The 15722-nt window shown below is 44.2% G+C and overlaps 1 protein-coding gene across 1 annotated transcript in view; it reads right to left on the minus strand.

Annotated features, from left to right (window-relative positions):
* shisa9a (shisa family member 9a) overlaps nt 1–15722 on the minus strand; it is a gene marked incomplete at both ends in the record, with an annotated part of 33492 nt that overhangs the window by 9650 nt on the left and 8120 nt on the right. The gene's annotated exons all lie outside the window — the stretch shown is intronic.

Raw genomic sequence — 15722 nt, forward strand, 5'->3', positions numbered from 1 at the left:
AACTCAGTCAGGTTTAGGCAATAAAAACAAGTTCTTGGCTAGGTTTAGGAAAAGTTCGTTGTTTGGGTTAAAATAGCTGCTGATGCTACGAGAGAAAAAACTTGACGTTTCACATGGGGCGTTACAGCTGACTCAATATGTGTATATGGATTTTGTTTTTTATCAATTCATTGTTCCTATTTCTCTACACAATTTTTCCACGTTTCCTGTTGTGGGTTTAAAAGGAATTAACCCTTTTTGCCACCTGCCCATGGCGTAGATGTTGTATAATAAATATAGCATCCTGGTTGCAAAACGTGCTGATGTAGCCCCCGGCAGTTCGACAGAGTTGCACGAGAGCGGGTGGGTTAGGTGTAGCAGAACTGCACGTGCCCGACTTTAAAGCACAGCCGAATGTTAAACTGTGTGTGGGAATTCAGAGGACACTCTCCGGCATTGTTCTGTCTCCGCGCCGAGTCTGACGGATAATTGCAAATTCCTGTTCCTGAAGACGGAGGTACCCTTTGCTAAGTGAATACATTCTGTCAAAAGCCCCGAATACCGCCACTTGATAATTTGGGAAGTGAGAACAAGTTAAGAGACGGAGAGAGGAAGGAGCGAGAGGGAGAAAAGTGAAATAGGAGAAAAGGCGGGAGAGGGATGAGGATGCATAAAGAATTAAGAGAGTGAGGGGGGGGGGAAATGTTAAAATGTCTGTCAGAGAGACAAAGGCGGTGTGTGTAGCTCAGAGGGAGCCGGACAAAATCATTCAAAGCACAAGATGGACAATCTCAACACACAGTCCTTTAAATACAAATTCTCCCTCTCAGCCCTCTTATAGCTGCTCATACAGATGGGCTTTTGTTGCTCCACAGCAAACAGAAAAAGGGAAGTCATGTGGCTAAAAATATTGATTTCCTCCATTTTCTCTCGGTCAGCGGTGCGCGAGGTGCGCTCAAAGGCCTTAAACCTGCACAGTCCAACTGTCAAGCCAAGCAAATTGTGTTGTTCTTCATTAATCACTTAGCGCTGGCACTGACTCAAACCACACATACACACACGTATGCTGAGTGACGAGGTAGAGAAAGAGAAGAGAGAGTAGAGACAATTATAAAGAGCATCAGAGTGCGAGACAGCGTGAGGTCGTGTAGGAGAAAGAATCAGAGACAAGATTCCCCAGTGTGATGAAATGTCCCATGGTGCTCGGTGAAAAGGACACGAGTGACGTGATTTCATTTGGCTTACTGAAGGCTTTGTGAATGTAAGTGAATGGAACCAGCTGAAGGCATTGATTCACATGATGCTGAAGCCCTTCTCTTTCATGCATCAAATAGAATCTCTCAAAAACAAAACAGCAGGCACTCCAGTCGCGCTGAAAGACCTCTGGCATGGAATGATGTCACCAATTTTCTCCTTTCCTTGTGGATTTTTGCCGAGCTGCAATTGACCCTCTCCAGCACAGCCACTGTCCAATCCTCCAATTAGCAACTGTAACTGTAGGCCCAGGAGGCCTGTCAAGCTTTCAGCGGTTTGTATGGAACATGCAAGACCAGCAGCAGATATCCTCCAAGTTAAAAGGTGAGTGTCATATTTTCTACCTTCCCAAAGCCCAAAATGCAACAGGAGGGAGGTCGTGTGTGGATTTAACAGCGAGGAAGACCTCAATTACAGCTAAATCCATCGCAGATCAATAAAAAACAACTTTGTTGCTCAAAGGTAGCTTAAAATGTTTGCAAACGAAGATGGTTGAATGTTAATTATTATTCAATTCAATTAATTTTTGTCCAGCCCAAAATCTCAAACTACAAATTTGCCTCAGAGGGCTTTACAATCTGTACACATGTGACATCCTCTTGTCCCGGAACCCTCGCATCGGAACAGGAAGAACTCCCCCCCAAAAAACCCTTAAACGGGGAGAAAAGAGGGAGAGACCTGTGGGAGAGCAACAGAGGAGGGATCCCTCTCCCAGGATGGACAGAAGTGCAATAGATGTCCTGCGTACAGAATGAACAGCATTTACTTCATGATTTCCTGGCGTATAGATCAGGCCCGCGATGTGCGAGCAATATCCTGCCGTGCTTTAAACAAATGGAAAAGACGGAAAAATGTAGCTTTATATCAGATAATGAAAGCCATGAACTGGCTCGCAGTGAGCACATGAACAGTCATGGAAATGGCAGCACCCAAAAAAAGGAGACTTCATTCCACAAAATTCTTAGTCAACTGACAGCCATACAATGTTGTCGAAAAATCTATTTATTTTACCAAAAGAACGGTAAAAGTGCGAATCATGTGAAAGCACCGCTTTAAATCTCGTGTTTACCAGAGATGTTCATAAGTTTCTTGGAAATAAGTCACTCGACATAAAAAATGACTCGTCTAAATCGACTGAATAAATATTTGAAAGACCAAAAACAAAACACATCTCCCAAAATGTTAAACTATTACTTTAAATGCAAGCGGGAACTATAGCATAAACCGCATTCAAAGACAAAAGTAGAAGATTTCCACTCTTAATTATGCTCCCATAATCATTTCTAATCATCTTCTGCTCCACCTTCTCCACGATGGGGTGAAGTATTGAAATAACAAATCATTTAAATAATTAAATTAGCATAAAAACAAGTGTTCCATTCCAGATTTTGCCCTTAATGCCCCCCCCCCCCGCTTTATCCAGCACCTGTAAAAAGCTGCAGTTGCGTCGTCCATCTTTGAATAGTAAACCAAGTTTGAAAGAACCAAGTTCATAAGCAGTTCAAAACCTTAAGAAGGAAGAAGTAAGAATGATGATTCATGCAGGAAATTGCAACACGAAGTGCTCCTAGGGTAAATAGACAATAGATTTATTGGACATATTTCCCGCAGTTTATCGCATTATGCCACAATATTTTGAGCTATGCCGTCTATAAAAGTCGCTGCTATTTTTCTCCAAAGAAGCCTTTTTAGCCCATGTATCTCTATTGCTCTGTTGAATCACACGTCCCACAGTTTTCTCCGCTATTTACTCTGAAACACCTCCGCTTCAGAGTGACAAACAATCCACAACCTTATCCCCTCCACTTCTCTTTGCTTACAGAGTGCTATAATTATTCCAAGTTAATAGAAACACTGCTAGCTCTAAAGATGACGAGGCTGACGAAGATGAACAAATTTGAGCCAAAATACATATAATTGCCGACCTCGCTCTCCGGCAATCTTGAGAGATAAACAAACAAAAAACGATTCTGCTAATTCTCTCCCAGGATCTGTCTCCCTCTCATCGCTGCGTTTTGATCTTGGTGGAAAGGATCACACACACCGAGCGAAAACAAACACAGGACCGTGATGACATCATCGCACCACGAACCCATTCAGCAGGATGACTGACAGCTGTCACCAGGGCTCCCATCAGGATGATGAAGGTCTCTTAACTATCTCCAGTGACTGCCCGGTTTTACTCACTGCCACCGGAATATTTCCCCAAGATTAGGGCTGCAGCAAACTACAAAGAAAGGGAAATAAATTGGATGCTGTTGGGAATCAGTTTGACAAGCAGTGGCAATTACGAGCCCATTGTGTTTTTTTCGGTATTGGGTCAAACTAAATGGAAGCTTGAGACAAAACTTTGATCCCGAATCAAACGTTTCTCATTTCAGCCACAGAATGCCTTCCTCACACACCGGCTCTTGCAATGTTTTTTTTTCTGAGCATTTCAACAAAGCTCTTGAAGCACAACGGGCACACCCAAACAGGCCTGGCAGCAGAAGAACAGGAAATGTGTAGCAGTCAAAATGTCCGAGTGAGAACTCGTATAAAAAGCCAATGTATTAAGTTAAGAAAGAAAGAACTCTGAGCATGCGGAATCTGAAGAGAAAAGTTCTGAATCCATCAATAGATATTGCTAAACATACTTCACATAACGGACTGTCATGATCACGTAACCTGCAGGTCTTGCTGGAGGTGCAACAGGTTCAAACTGGCTGATCCTAAATATTGAATTCCTTCATTCACTGGTCCCATTTGTTTAACGGCTTTTCAAATGAAAGATTCAAGAGACCTTTAAAATTCCTAATTAAATTAATGACAAACTGCTCTTCTGGTCTCCCTCAGTGCCTTTTAAATAATATTAAACATCCCCATTAATTTCAATGAGGCTCTATTTTCGCATAAACATGCACGCACAAATACACAGGTGGAACATTTTAGTGGGTACCTTGTAATATGTATGAGGTAAAGTCAACATTTCATCAATGTATATTAAGTTAAATTTAGACTGTGGGGAAGCAATACCAGATAGGATATCAAGGGCCACGCAGTTGTTAAGCCATGTGTAGCCAAGTTCTCCACTGAAAAGTAGGAAACCCGCCATCTGTCCAGATACACCAGGTTTCAGGTGTTTCTCCATCTCACAGCTGCATGAATGGCTGCTAGAAGACTTCCAAAGGTCAGTGCCTAGGATTTACCTCAGACCTCTGTGAGCTTGTCAAGATGGACGTCTGGCTTTGCAAGATTACTGCTCAGTGTTATAGATTTATCATTTGCCCATTTCTTGGGAAGCCGTGCTCACAACACTGGCAACCTGTAAAAGTACATTGTAAAAGCGGCTGTAAATTGGCTGAATCATTGCTGTGTTATATCACTGACGGGAGGAAACTGGGAATTTATTTATATGAAGTCGTTGCGGGGTAGTGCTTAATCATGCGTTTGCTTTGAATATGTGCCATCGTTTGAACCCTTTTTTTTCCAACATTAAAGAAAGAGACATTTGCATGAATTCGCCCTGCAGGGCGAAGGCGCGGAAATGTCAGGATTACTGTAAGTGTGACCGCACTGATGAGACAGCGTGTGGATGATGAGCTTATGACCGCCAGGTAGCAGACAGTGCAGTCAGCGATGCACGACGTGAGTGCGCACCACATGGCCGCTGCGGAGGCTGCGGAGGCCGCGTCACATGGTGCCGAAAACACAGGACCATTTCAAAGCCGCGCCTCGTGGGAAGCCAGACGTCCAGCGTGGAGCGCCGAGGCAATCCTCCCATGGTACACGTGGTATCTGTGCGTTTCTCTATGTCCCCGACAAGAATGTATTCTGTTCCGCTACACACACCGAAGGGGTGGAACTCGGGTCGACAACACATTCGTCTGTGTCCCTTGATATGTGCTGTGTAGTTGTGTGTGTGCAAGAAAAAAACGAAGAGGCAAAAAACACAAGAGGGGCATCAAAAGAAGGCCAGCGCACATGTATGTAGGAGTGCTTCTCTCTCATGCTTGGCCTGACTCCCATCGCTGCTGGCTGCACAGTGTAATTTCCCTGCTTGTTTGATTCGCCGCTAAAGATTGTAAGCAGCTGACTCATCTATTATTCCCTCTTTCTCCTCGCGAATGGATAAACCCTCTTCTTTTCTTCAGCCGCAAAACTGCCTCTCTTGTCATTACTCAACCCTCTCCATCTCTCCCTCTTGTCATGGCAACAGTATTCTCTCGTGTAGTATTTGCTCCGCGCCCACATATCAACAGGCAGGCCGGCTGTACTGTACTGAAAAAGTCATTGTTATGCAACCTATGTTATGCCGCCTGCTGCTCCGTCGGTCTGCCTGTTCATCTCCCTCCACTTATTCTTCACGCGTCCGCTTGCCTCCTCGGTGCTCCTTCTGGGTCACATCCACGGCGGCTTTTGTCAGGCATTTGTCAAAAAAAAGCATGTTTTATTGATTGGTTTAACCGAGCTTAGCATTTTGACATTGAAAAGATGTCGACACAAAACTCTGCGCCGACAATGGAAACCGGTGTAAATAGAGCCTCAAAATGAAAGAGGAGACGTGTGAAGTTGTCCAAAGCTGCTGCCTGTAATGTTTCGTGGAACTGGCAGCAACAGTAAACATCTTTCTCATCTCAGCTGTTGCCCAAGAAACGCATCCTGCGACCACAAACAAGGCATTCTCCAATGTGTGAAGCTGTCTGTGTTTATGATGTAGCTTTGAGAGCTCTTGACTCTAAATCACTCACACTTATGTGACAGTGTGCACACATCCCATGAGTAGGAGTGTGTGGGGTCCTCTGTTTCTCTGCATATGCATATTTAGTCACACTGGAAATGGTAAGCAGGTTATGTGTGAGACTGTGTGAGGCGGGAGTCCAGAGCTTCCTCTTTATCCCCCCCCTCCTGTCTGTTTACAGCACATAAGAAGCAGGGCATCTGTCTTGACCTCATCCCTTGGGCCCGTATCTCTCTCCTGCAGCACAGAGCTCACAGACAGTAACTATTTGACACTGATGCTTACTGCCTGAACTGCATCCATGGCTGTACTGTAGGGGGTAATTCTGCAGCTGCCAGTGGGTATAGGTGGAAAGATTAGTTCAGATATTACACCTGAACACTACAAGTTCCAACACGAAATCATGTACAAAAACCAGTTAGCAAGCAAGCAGAGAAGTCGAAACGGTAATCTAAAAGTAATGAATAAACAGCTGCAAAGGATAACTTCTGGATACATGGTGAAATACTTAGCTAATAAGTAACAGATAAGGAGGTTAAATGGCTAAATTGATACATGGTTCGCTAAAAAGAATGGATAATTAGTTAAAATAGTTAGCTAAAAGTTATAAATAGGCTAAATGGTTTCAACATCTAGTAGTTAAATTCAAACGTTTCTAAGCCATAAACATTGACAGTTCATATGAAACAAATACTGTATCGATATCCACTTTTAAATAGTTCATAGTGTTGGATAACATCCAGTGCACACGACCATTAACGTCCATGAATAACATGTATCATGTAGCGTAGCCTAAAGGCTGCTGAATGGCATTCAGTGCACAGCAGAACCGTCTGTCTTCTCCAAAGCAATGTGTCAGAGCCTAAGCTTTAGATATATGGCCCATGTTTTCCAAACAGTGTTCATCTCATTATCATCGCCATATGCTGCTCTGTCTTCGCTCATTAGCGCATCAGCACACTCCCATTAAGGAAGAGATAGTGAGAGGGAGCGTAGAATGGGGGTTGTGTCGTGAAACGCTTGAGAGATGCAGAGAAATGGGCCAAAGGGAAATATGTGCAGCCGACTCTATTCCAAAAGCGATCACATATCTCTGAGCAATTCCCACGAGGGCTGACCATTAAACAGATAGCAGTGTGATGCAGAGAAACCCTATTGTTGAGAAGTCTGTCGTGGAAAATGGCGGCGGGAGACGATAGGAGAGAGAGAAGCTTATCTACCTACATTGTTCCTCCCTGAGCCTTTGAAAACACAATGGCTTCCGTTGCACCCTTTCATGATGAGAGCCTTCCGTCATACCTTCCTCATTTTGAAGTGCTGTCGATTTCTATTGCTTCTCGCTTTTTTTCTCTCTCTCCTATTCACAGAGGACCCTTTGCAACAGGATTCAACAACCATTTCCGTCTTGTGTTGTCTTGTCACAGGACAATGTTGAAGTCCAATAGAAAGATATCACTCAATCTATAAAGACCTGAAATATCTCAGTTCAAGGATATTGGGTTTTTAAAAGTTATGAGTCAAACCAATGCGGCTAATGACCATTACTGTGCCTTGAGCGGCTTCCTTTGAACATATTTCATCATTTTCCTTTGGCACTGCTTCTGACACATACTGTGTACAGCTACCTTAGATTATTACCTGTATCCAACCCCTAAAGCGTCGCAGATGGGGTCATCCATTTGTAACGGCGTCATAATGTGTCATTGCAGCTGACTTCACGCTCGTATTTAAACGGAAAAAGAATCTACCTCGTGGCATCCACACTGTACGAGTGGATGGAAACGGCTCACGCGTCAAGGGAGTTCGAGCAAACAAAATGCCAAATAACACCTCCGGATAAAAAAGACCTGTTTATCTGACGCTTAAAAGCATAAGTTCTCTGTGCTGATAGATGTGTGGGAGAACACCAGGTAGAAAACAGAATGTGCAAAATGTTGCTGGGAAAGGAAAGCTGCTGAATTCTCTCTAATGACTGCAATTAAATATCGACAAGAAATCCCACTGCATTGGCATCGTCTCTCATTGTGGAGAGTATGACTGTTGAATTAGCTTTAATTAATAGATTACTAGCATGACAGACGACGAACAGGAATATATAGTATTATTATAAGTGTGATGCTGTAATGACCAATTAGGAGCAATGCTCAGAAAGTAATCATCCTCGAGGGGAATAATTGATTACTTTGTTTCTCACCAGTTACCAGAATTATCGGGTATTTGCCGATACCAATTCCCGATCCAATACTGTTGCTTGCTTTTTCCAAAATTCAAAAACTGTGTACTCCACTCAGTGGAACTTGAGTGGAATAATTGTATGTCAAGTTACTGTAAAAACGAATATAATGTATGTAACCGATTGGTGGAATGACACTGACAAAGAAACTGTACATTAATATGGGCCATGCTGATTCATTTTTATGTACTTTACACCTGCAATAGGTAATGTCAGTGTCTGGTTTTAAATAGAGGTCTAACTGATATAATCCAGCAGCCTCTATTATACCAAAGCAGACGTGCTGAAGGGAGGATTCTGATCGCTGATGTTGTTTAATTATACGTAGCCTCAGAATTCATTCCTCTGCAGTCTGTGACCCACAGTCTGCTTCTCTGGCTCCGCTGAAGAGAAGCTTTATGTTTAAAAGCTTTGGTCTGCTACACCTGGCCCTTGGGCCGAATCCCTGGCAGGTTTAAGTGGAGCACAGCTGTGAGGGGCTTTTCTTGGCCTGCTAAGAAAAGACAGGGCACAAGGCAGATTTCCCATACTCATCCCTCAGCAGCCAGCCAGCCAGCCAGCCAGCCGGCCGGCAGCTGGAGGAGAAATGTATGACAATAATTGCCGCATTCAGTCAAATGCAGGAGTTAAACGCGAGCAGTAACAGCCGAAGCGGTTCCCACAGCATCTGAACAATCAATCATAGACTGCAATTCACTGCCTTTGTTTGTTTAGAGAACAAAGAAAGGATTTTGTAAGTGTATGTCTATAGATCCGCAGTACAAATAACCCCTTGTTACCTGCGTTCTAGAATTAGCTCGAAGCACAACAGGTCCATAACATGATGCTTTATCATCATCTACGGACCTAATTTGTTTTCGCTTGCAGACTCATGACTTCATGACTTCATTTCCTCAAGAACAAAATTCAAAACACAATCCTTTCCCCTCTCTTTGTTCTCTCTCATCTCCTCTGAAATGTCTTTGTGTGTGCCTACTCTTGCCTGAGCTGTGACAGTATTGTTTGCTTTAATTCAATGCGATGAGGTGCTTTATTATTATCTCTGCCAGGAGATTATGTTTTCGGTCACGAGTGTGTGTGTATGCAAGCGTGCACTGTTTGTCTGTCTGTCCATGACTAATCTTACTGCTGAACTTATGAACCAACTATTTGTTTGTGCTCATTTACGACTGCATGCTCAAGGACCTCTTGTGGTTGTTGTGATTCACGCTTTTTGAAAGCACACAGTATGTTATTGACTGTTTCATAGTACAATTGACTGCTGACTCCTCACGACTCTTAACCAGCCGTAAATGTATCGCTGAGCAAACAACAAACTGAACCAGGCCCTGACAACAACGGAGCGTGTTTTCTTATCTCGCTTTTCCTGGCGATTGGAGTCTCATGACGTGTTTAGACTACAAGCTAACAGCTAACGCGGCTAAAACAGCCAACAGACCTAGCGGCGAATAAAACAAAACAAACCGCAGGACTGTTTCTGTTCAGAAGAAGGTTTACTAATGGGGACAGAGACTACCGAGGGGCCCGATTGAGAAGCTTGGTGTTCGGTCTGATCTCTCCTCTCCCTCTCTGCCTTTTGCGTTGCTGCCTGCCTGTCTGATACCAGCACATGGTAAGCAGCGCGCTCTTATCCGTGTGTTATTTGTGTACCTGTTTATCCGTCTTTTCTTTCTCTATTTTCTCTCCTTCTCACTCAATCCCCTGCCTCCTCAGTCCATCTGTTGTCAGAAGGATCCTGAGCATTTATCTGTCTCTCTGCAGAGGGAGCATGTCAGCGCACTTTCACTGCATTGTGCATTCAAACACGTAGACAGGGGGGGGGGGGGCATCTGATACCCTGCCACTCCTGCTTTCCTCCAGCTCATGAAAGATGGAGAAATTTGAGGGGAGACGAATAATCTTGCAGGAACCTCAGAGTGGCCCCGAGGGATCTCCGCACTCAGAGCGACAGATTAGCCTCGCGAGTGAATCCCACACTCTACCGCAGGACCTGTCTGTTCGTCCACAAACGACGCCTGGGCGGCGTTCTATTATTAACAATATAAACTAAACGTGGCGCTTATTGATGGCACGCGCTGCAGGAATCGACTCAAGCGAGACATCCACACTCCCTTGAAGTGTTAGGGATGCCAGTGGGGGAAGAAGAGGGTAGAGGAAAAAGTAGGTTACTGAAGAAAGACCGTCTGCCTCGCTCCATTTGTAATCAGGACTTCATAGCTTCATAGCTTTCTGATGTATCCACATTCCACCATAACATAAGTTGCATAAAACTGGCATTTGGACAAAATGCTTGCTGCAGGCAGAATCCCACAGTTTTCCCATTCTTCCACGTCTTATCGCCTGTATCTTCAGTCTTTTGATTCGGCAGCTTATAAAACATACTCCTGCGTTCTTCACCGTGTCGGTAGTGCGTCGCACCAACTTTTTTTCTGTTGTTTGCTTGCAAACCAAAGTGACGAGGAGGCACCTCCTCGCAATGCAAATTCAGCGGAGAGCGATGAATTGTTTTCCCCTCCGTTGTGGGACGAGACTCTGTCCCGACGGTCCCGCAGAGTGCCAGTGTAACTGTCGGCTCTTCTCCTGCACCGCTTCATGTCTTGGCAACTGTGAGTGTGAGGGAAGCAGTGCGAGCGGGAACCCTCCAGCTCTTCTGCTTAAGAATTCTGCAGAACGGGGAGGCAGGCGAGATATGGCTTCCTTGCGACAGCATGGGGGGGGGGGGGTAAGAAGTGGGTCATAACATAAGGAAATCCCCATATGGACGACCCCCACACCCTACCCCGCTGGGGCACTGCTTGCACTGCCAGTAGCCCACTAACAACTAACCCAGAGCGAGAAGCCTGGAGGGGACAAACTGCTACCAGCTACATGCAGGGAGGTGCCATCTTATGAGGAGACTTCTTTGCTTTGACACAGATAGTACATTCCAACAAGTCGTAGATCACATGACCAGCATTTTTTTTTGCATCAATTAGCATTAGCCACGGCATTTAAATTAGTTGGTGTAACAGAATTTTGGAATAGTTTTAAGTAAGGCATGATTGTTGTTGATTGGCCGGCAGAGAATGGTTTGAGCAGAAAACTACAGATCACAGATCAGCTTGTGTGTGAGTCAAAGGGGTGAAAGGAGAATGTCAAGAATCCTGTAAAACAGGACAAGCCAAAACCAGGCCAATCAGATCCAAACTCGTCACACTTGGACGGATCCCTTTCGGCATGATAACCCACCGTGGAACAACACTCGTCGGGTCACAGAGGGGCTCCAGGAGAGATCCCCCGCTGTAGCTTCAGCGGCATGTGCAGGCAGGTATCTACCAATTCCAGCATCTTTGTGGAAACATCAATTTCTAAATGGTATAACCAACGTATTACATGCACCCAATGACCAAATGATCCAATGATGATTTCACATGATGTCATCCTCGAAAAGGCCAAATGAGATGCAATGCTCTTGTTTTCACATTAGGCTTCCACTTCTTCTTTTTGCAGGCTGACATACACATATCTCCGTCTAGTATGAACTCTGAGCTCCGATAGCTGAAAACTTGTTGTTCAGACCACAAGAGAGGTCATTGTGACAAAATCTAAAAAAAAAGACCTTAGTCTGGAGAATCACAGTTAAAAAAAATTCCCACGGATCCAACAGAAACACACACACATTTGTAGGCATAATGACTGTACGTACATGGTGTCTCTGTGATATTATGTTTTTCTCTCTCTTCTGTTTTCTCCTTTGCATGCACACACACGCACACACACACACACCAAACACATGCTCACACACTTCTGCACCCGCCGCCTCATACTCATGTCTTCCCCAATGAACAAAATCTAAACTGGTTAATTATGAGATTCATCGCTGTTAGCACCTGTTGGGTAATTAATGCCAATCACTGCCTTCTGGGGAGGAAAATTATCCACCATAAAAACACTGTTTAGCTAGCATCCCTCTCCGTTTCTCCCTCTCCTCTCGTGCTTCCTCCTTCCTTTCCCTCTTCCATGCTCATTACCTCCGACAACCTGTGTGCCCTGTGCCTGCTGTTAGCAAATCATCCCGCAAAATAAATAAGCACCGCTATAAACAAATGCTGCGCTCGTGGAGTTAGCGGCCTTGGAGTACCATCAACCACAGATTGGCAGACAGTGTAGGTGTGTGGACTTGGCGATGGAGAAACCTGAGATGTCAGTCGGCAATCAGAAGACAATAAATAATTCAGGGCCGAGCTAATGCTGGGGATGGTAATGGTGGTTCTGGCCAGAGTGGTGGTTGGCAAAGCAGGTCTTGTGCTGCAGCTTCATGACTGCATTTTGATATTCAAACCAATAGCATTCTATACAATGTTAAGACGTGTTGCAAGTTGAATCAGAAGTCAACCACTTGACATGTAAACCTTCACTCCGAGGTTGCTGCAGCTGTAGTGTGGGAGCCAAGGAAGGCATACTTCAGCGTGTGTTTGATTTTCTTCTGAAAAGTGATATTGCCACACGTCCGGCAGGTTGCAGATGTGCACCGTAAACTCTGAAAATAATGATGATAATCTTCTTCGCAAACACTGGCACATATGAAAGCTGCAATCTGTGCTATTGCTGGGAAATAGCACAGTTACCATTCGCGCAAACACGTCATCAACAAACAGATGATCACTTCGGCGGCCTACGTTGTGCCGTAACTCTGCGCTGCCTTGTTTGCAGCTGTTGTGGATTGTGCTGTGGTGATTGATGGCACAGGGAGATCTTACAACACATGAGCTTTTATTGTATTGCTAAATTGCAGAAGGAGGGAAAGTCAAAGAGTTATGAAGTATGATAGTAACTTGAGAAAACGGTATCAATGACATGACGTGCCACTCGAAATTCAGAGTAGTTTTTTGAAAACAGTGGGTCCTTGATTTCGACAACAACAGCGTCTCCTTGCTGGTCTCGTCAACCATCTATTTTTCAGGCTTAAATGACAGCTGTCCCTGGCAGATTTCATCCGCTGTTGCGAGCTAGCTAATTGAGCTAACAACAGCTCCGTAAGCTGTTTGAAAATGGTGCATCCGGCTGACTTTTTAGGATGAGGACCAATCAATGTGTCCGGCGAACGTGGCGCTACCTTTGGTCGTTTGTGGTTCCAGGCTGCTATAAATGTAAATGTTAGAGAAACGACAACAGAGGATTGTTTCGAGGCACAAAATAACCGTGTGGAATGAATTATAGTTCAACAAGGAAGCTGGAGATAGATGTTGTGGGTCAGGGGAGGCAGTCATACATTAATCCAATCTGTTGTGCAGGCATGGCTGCGTGGAATGAATTATACATCATTTATAACGTCTAACATCTCGGAGCAGAGCCTTGTGGAACAATGTACACAATAAAAGAGGAGACAATGAGAATGCCACATCTAGGCCAACCTACTGTACAAAAGCAATTTGAATTCATGTTTAAACTCAGGTAAAAAAAAATAGGATTATCTTAATAGTATACTGTTTTTGAAGATTGGACATCACTCAACATGACACAATAGTTGCATTGTAAAAACGCCACTCAAACTTTGTCTTTAGAATGCCACTGCAGATTAAACCTCACAGAAAGACAGCTCATTGTTTTTTGGTGTTCCTAAGGCTGTTTCATCCCCATCTGTAATTTTGTTGTTGTTATTTTTAACAGCTTCGAGCAGCTCTTCAATTTCCTTGGTGCATTGATGGAAAGAAGTGTAAGTTACATACTGACAGTACATAGTTAAAACCTGCTGAGAAGGTTGTGTGGATCTGGGACACCTTTGTTTTTTTCTTTCAAATCAGTTAAGTCAACCAGGGAGTTTGTTTGTATCCTGATCTGTGATTCTGTTGCCTTATTCCCAGCTCATTTATCTTGGTTAGTATAATGTTATTATTACCATAAATACTCAAGGCCAAAGCTATGCAAACAAGACCTCGGCCGTAATACAGCAAAAATACCCGATAAACAAGCCATTAGAAACACAAATGTGATATGTGAGAGAAAACGGTCCTTGCAAGATGTTAAACCCCAAATTGCTTCCAAAGACTGTGGCATTGGGGTGTGAATGAGGATCCCGCTGAACAGGTGGCACCTTGTAATATGAATGTGTGTGTGAATGGGTGAATGTTGGCAAGAAGTGTACAGCGCTTTCAGTGGTCTGAAGGCTGCTGTAAGAATGCACGTCCATTCACCATTTTCCAGTTTGTTACGAGCATGTTTGTACCAATTACCTGTACATACACACAATTCATACACATTGTGCAACATACAATGTTCTGTATCTGCTCCGAAACCCCATTGTTCAAATCCTCTCATTGTCTCCCAGCGAAAAAAAACAAATCAATGTCTCACATCTTCTACCCGTGAACTATGCAAGACTGATAGACCTGACGCATTCACATCAATACTGTGTGTTCACACTTCACATGTAACACCCGCCGATGCTACAGAAAATGGGGACTTTGCAAAGGAGCTTTTGACCAATTCAGGAATTAATTAATGCCAAAGCACTGAAGCCCACAACAGTAGAATGCTGCCATTGTGAGCTTGAAGGCGAAACGCAACGGGGAGCTCTGTCCGAATCCTCTCTGCTCTGTGTCCTCCCAACTGATCTTAACTTACCATATCAGGAGAGGCCTGAAGGATGGATGGTCTCAGCATAGATCTCCTCACTCAATCTTTCGCCCAAACACTCTCAGCCTGCCGTTCGCTTTTCTTTTTCCACAATCTCGCTCCTCTCATCTCTGGTCCTCCGCTTGCACTCTACCCATCTCGTTTTTTTCTTCTGTTCCCTTGCTTTATTTCTCTACTCAGTCCCTATCTTTCAGACTTGGCATGTACGACTACTCTCCGGCAAGCTCCGTATATCAGAGACGCTTTCAGATCCCCTCCGCTTCCATTTCCCAGGATTCCTGAGGGGGGGCTGATTCAATCGCTGCCTGCTGGTGAGGTTGACAGTGACATCTAAAGGTACTTCTCCCACTGGATGCCTGTCTCTTCTGCTCCTCTAGAATTACTATTCTTCTACTAGCTGCAGCAAGCCCTGTGATTGCCATCTCTCTAAAGTGAAAAAAGTACATTTCTTGTGTGATTGGAGATGTTTATCATATGTGCAAAATCGCGCAGATTTGTATGATTATAGGCTAGACACTTAAAGGAAGTATTGAATCTGCATGCAGGTGCTCTACACACAATAATAGAGCTGCAAAAAAAAAATAGTAGACTCACTCCCAATGTCACAGCACAAAACATATGCCGTGGAGCAACCTGAACATGTTTATCGGTGCCTTCTAAACCTGTTGCCTACTTATACTGTAAATGGCTGCAGAAAGGAACACACCTCTGCTTCTCTCTGGGGGAAAATGGTGAGAATCTGCAACAACAGCACCAGGAGTTGAAAGAAGAACACTACTCTGTCACCAACCACTGCCATAAGGGGCAAGAAACGCCAAGAGAAAAAGGCACCAGAAGCCGAGGGGGAGCTGAGAGCAGGGCGATTGCTGCACTGAAGGGTGGAAAACAAAACTCCTTCTTTGTTTTTTTTTCTCGTGAGTC

This window comes from Melanostigma gelatinosum (genome assembly GCF_949748355.1).
Source record: "Melanostigma gelatinosum genome assembly, chromosome: 21".
NCBI lineage: Eukaryota > Metazoa > Chordata > Actinopteri > Perciformes > Zoarcidae > Melanostigma > Melanostigma gelatinosum.